This window comes from Dromiciops gliroides, chromosome 1 (genome assembly GCF_019393635.1).
Source record: "Dromiciops gliroides isolate mDroGli1 chromosome 1, mDroGli1.pri, whole genome shotgun sequence".
Lineage (NCBI taxonomy): Eukaryota > Metazoa > Chordata > Mammalia > Microbiotheria > Microbiotheriidae > Dromiciops > Dromiciops gliroides.
In genome coordinates this window covers 683,193,903-683,198,494 of record NC_057861.1, presented here as the reverse complement: position 1 = coordinate 683,198,494, position 4,592 = coordinate 683,193,903, and the positions used below count along the sequence as shown (strand labels likewise).

Sequence of the window (4,592 nt, the reverse complement as noted above, 5' to 3'; positions counted from 1 at the left end):
AAGGCCAATATCTCCATCTCATTTATCAGACTGTCTATACTGTTGTGATTTGAACCATTTATCTCCTAACATGGCATTAGTATATTGGTGGTAACATTCTGGTATTTCCTTCACCAAAATTCTGTGCAGTTATAAAATCTAAGAGTGCCATGTGATTCTTATAATCAATCCTTTTTCTTTCACCATGTAAAAGGACTGTGGCTTGTAGCTTACTTCCTTTTCTACAACCAAAATTCCTTCCATGTAATATAGTAATGGAGAACTCCTCATTGTCTAAGTTATGCTAGGAAAAAAAAAATATATATATATATATATATATATATATATAATGGTAATGGTATAAATGAAAATGGGTTAGAAATACATGATCTGAAATCCTACCTCATAACCAAATGGTCTTATCCTATTAAAAAAGAATCAAAGCAATGGTTTCAATTTTATATATGTTCTGTGTTCTTCCTTATTTAACTCACTGGAGACACCATTTATGTGGAGCCTTTTAAATTTTTTTTTCCAGGGCAACAAGGATTAAGTGACTTGCCCAGGGTCACACAGCTAGTAAGTGTCAAGTGGAGCCTTTTGCTGCCGTACTTTACAAAAAAATAACTCAACAAAAAACAATTACAGAAACAAAAACTAGAAGCTGCTCCTTACTCTGAATGCTTGCCCCAGAAGCCAGGAGATCTTTGTTTTGGACACATTGGAAGGAAAGGACATAGAGTAACTGATTCTTTTTATGTCAATAAATTCATGCTCAAGAGTGTTCTGTTTTATTCCTCCCTTGCCTGTCCCAACTTTATCTTTTGTTTTTGTTTTGTTTTTTGGTGGGGCAATGGAGGTTAAGTGACTTGTCCAGGGTCACACAGCTAGTGTCAATGTCTGAAGCCAGATTTGAACTCAGGTCCTCCTGAATCCAGGGCCAGTGCTCTATCCACTGTGCCACCTAGCTGCCCCTCCAACTTTATCTTTTAAAGAATATCATTCATCTAGCTTGTTGTCACAATTTGTCTCTTTTTATAGGAAAAGAGTAAAAGAGTTTATTAAACTGCTTAGTATATGCGTGGTATTGTGCTACATCCTGGGGATACAAATATAAGATGAGCTGATTCTTGCCATCAAGGAGGTTATATTCTAATAAAGCAAGACAACATATAAAAGGGTGCTGGGAAGTGTGTGGGGTGCTGGAACAGGGGACACTACTCATATTGGGCTATGATGAGGAAACTCTGGGAAATTGTATGGAGGTATAGGCACTATAAAGATAAGGCTAAATAATCACCTCTCAGAGTCTTAGGTTCCAGGGATCCTATACTCAAAGAGAAATAATGACATATCAGTAATGACATGTCACTGACAGTTTATAGTTTCTCTCTCTCTCTTACCCCCCCCCTCTCTTTCACTCTCTCCATATATGTATATATAGTTATAGTTATAGTTAAAGTTATATATAGTTATAAATATAATTATATATAGTTATAGTTATTTTCTATCTCCATATATATGTATATGTATAAATACACATAGATATTGTGTGTGTATAATTTCATCATTTTCAATGTGATTTCCTCACAATGCTCAGACGTCCATAATGTCATTATTATTGCACCCTGTTATTAAGGAAACAGATGGAAAGGGTTAAAAGAAATTGACTACAGTCATGTAACAGAGTCAATACTTGAACCCAGTAGCTTTTAGTGCAACTCTAATTCTCTATGACTATGCTTCAGTGCTTTTATAATATGAATCTTAATGGAATTCTCTACTGTAATGACATTGCTGATTGATGAGCCATTTTGATGAAGACATAAAATGATTTTTAAAAATCTATATGTGTCATTTACAGATGACCTGGAATTGAGGGTTCTAGTCAATGAGATAAATGGTATATTCAAAATTTGAAGTAATCTTGACAAGCTGGAAAACCGGTTCCAAACCTCTGATATGTAATTTTTAAAAGCATAAATGCAAAGTTTTATATTTGGGTTTAAAGTATCTATTTTACAAATATAGAATTGGGAAGAGAAATGGGTTGGCAGAAGTTCATATGTGAAAGAGTTGAGGATTTTCGTTGACCAACAGAGTTGTAAAATTGCTGGAAAAGCTTGTACAATCTGGGGCTAAGTATGTAAAACACTTTGCAAACATAAAAATACTATATGATGCTGAATATGATTATGATTGTTATTATCACAGAACAAAGAAAGCAGTAGTCATAATATACACTGTGATGCTCCAACAATATCAGGAATATTTTTGTTTAATTCTTTGTACCACATTTCCAAAAAAAAATTAGAATTAGCCGAAAATCTTGATGGAGATATCATGTCATATAAGACAATTGTGATGGAACCAAAATGAAAAGCAAAGACCATGGGGATATGTGATAGTCTGAAGGATTGTCAGGGTGGGGAATTAAAAAAACATTGTACTTTTCTCTGGAAAGCAAAACTAGGATCTAGAAGATTTCATTTTAAGATATTAAAGAACTTTAAGAAACTAGAGTTGTCTAACAGTTGAACTCTCTAACTAGATAGTGACTTCCCTATCCAGGTGGTATTCAAGTGTCAGAGATGCTATAAGGAGAGTTCTGAATGGGAAAGCTGATTTCTCTGCTTCCTTCCAACTTTATGATGAAATGTAGGTTTTCTTCTTTTTATAAATAATAAGAATGAAGTCCTTAGATAATGTTTTTCTCTTGTCAAAAAGGAAAGGTGGTAGGGTTTCCTTAAGTCTTTGTTTCCATATAACATAGAGATTGAACAAGGCACTACGTCTAACTGTGTTCCGATGCCCCAGGTAGTCAGGAAAACTTTGTTCTGGAATTTTTTTTTTGGTATGAGTTTTATGCTGAAATCACCAACATTATTCCTTGTGCATTTGTCCAAGATCAGAATAGGTTGTATCGCCATCATGGTCACAAATTTCTATGAGCCGTGACAATTAGCTCAGATGTTTCATGTATTTTAATTATATTTTCATCTGGTCTTTGATCCTTGCTTGCTTTTTTGGCATCTTATAGTTTTCTCCATAAATCTATGTATCATCTTTCCTAATTTTTATGACTTTTTCCAACACGTATCTTTTAACTATTACTCCTCTAGCTAACAATAAAATACTCTGTGGTGGTAATATGCTGGAAAATGGGAATAAAAGCAAAAACAAAAAAATGTAAATTGCTAATTTGGGCAGGAGAAAGCATAAGTTCTATGTACTTATGTGTGTATATATGCATTACAGACTTTTTTTCTAAATAATTTCAGCTTTAATAACCTACAACATTGAATGAAAAGATATGACAACTTTAGCCTTTTTCATTCTAGGTTTATTGCTATCATGTACAAAGAATAATTTCAAAGTTGTGAGAATGGATTAAGAGAATCAAAGATCTGAGCTCTTCCTGAATGAGGTTTCAGTATATGCCTGGTATTGTGCTACATTCAATACAAATTGGTTGTTGCCATTGCTTGCTTTGTTGGTAACTCAGAGGACCAATCGTGCTTGTTGGGTCATGAGAACCTTAAATCTCTTCTTGATAGTTCTCATCTGGGGAGAATCTGGCAGGGTGAGCTGAACAGGTCTGTTGTCCTGCAGGGTCTGTTTTCTTTATGGTGTAGACCCAGCCCCCTTGCTCATTGAGGTACTACTGCAAAAACACTGTGACCAATTCACTTCGCAATCTGGATACACCACAGAAAGGAATGTGCTAAAACTATACCTCAACTACCGCCTTTGCCACAGAGACTCCAACTACAGTCTCTGAAGCCCAGGAATCTACATGACAGACTTTTAACTTGAGAATTCATTCCATGGTTTCATTTCATCTTTATTCCTCTATTTTGAGGGAATGGAGATTGTGTGACATGTTTTTTTTTTCATTTACTTCCTGGGCTAGGGTCAACAACTACTATATATTTAATATCATCAGTACCTAGTATATCTATAGTATTGTATCTTTAATGAGCTACTATTATTGCAGTAACAAAAATGCCAAGAAAATCAGGGTAAAAAACCACAGTTTTTTTGAATACTCACCTTAGAGCCATTTTAAGCAAAATAAAGAAGTCTCATAAAACAAATAATCCCCCAAATTAGAGAAAGGAATAATTCTTAAGAATATTTTCCCTGTAATATATGCCAAGACAGACTTGCTAGTAAAGTTTTTCAGTGCTGCCTCACCTGCCCACTCTTTTTACATGAGTAGAACTGCTGCTCATTTGAAGAATGTGTGAAACCAGGTAAGCTTAAAAGGGAGAGCAGGTAATCAACCAAATTTGAATATCATAATTATGTTAAAAGAAAGTAAGCAGCATGGTTTTAGCTTGAAATTACCTGAGAGATTTCCATATGCAAATTTCCCTGGTGCATCAATACTAGCCTTATCCTAGACACTAGAAGGAAAGAACCCCATAATGTAGATTCCACTGTATCTGAAACTTCACCACCAGTTCTATGAGATTGAATTGTATTTTCCTAGTAAGGGCAAGAAAAGGATGAAAGGTCAAGTAGAGTATTGCTCCCAATAAAAGTATTTGAGACAGCATCGATTTTAAGGATGACCACAGAGAACTTTTACTATCTACTTCATTTCCCTG

The 4,592-nt window shown here is 34.7% G+C and overlaps 1 pseudogene; it reads right to left on the bottom strand.

The window, feature by feature from the left end:
• Positions 1-3,480: 3,480 nt before the first annotated feature.
• LOC122753591 lies at positions 3,481-4,043 on the bottom strand (annotated as a pseudogene).
• Positions 4,044-4,592: the final 549 nt, after the last annotated feature.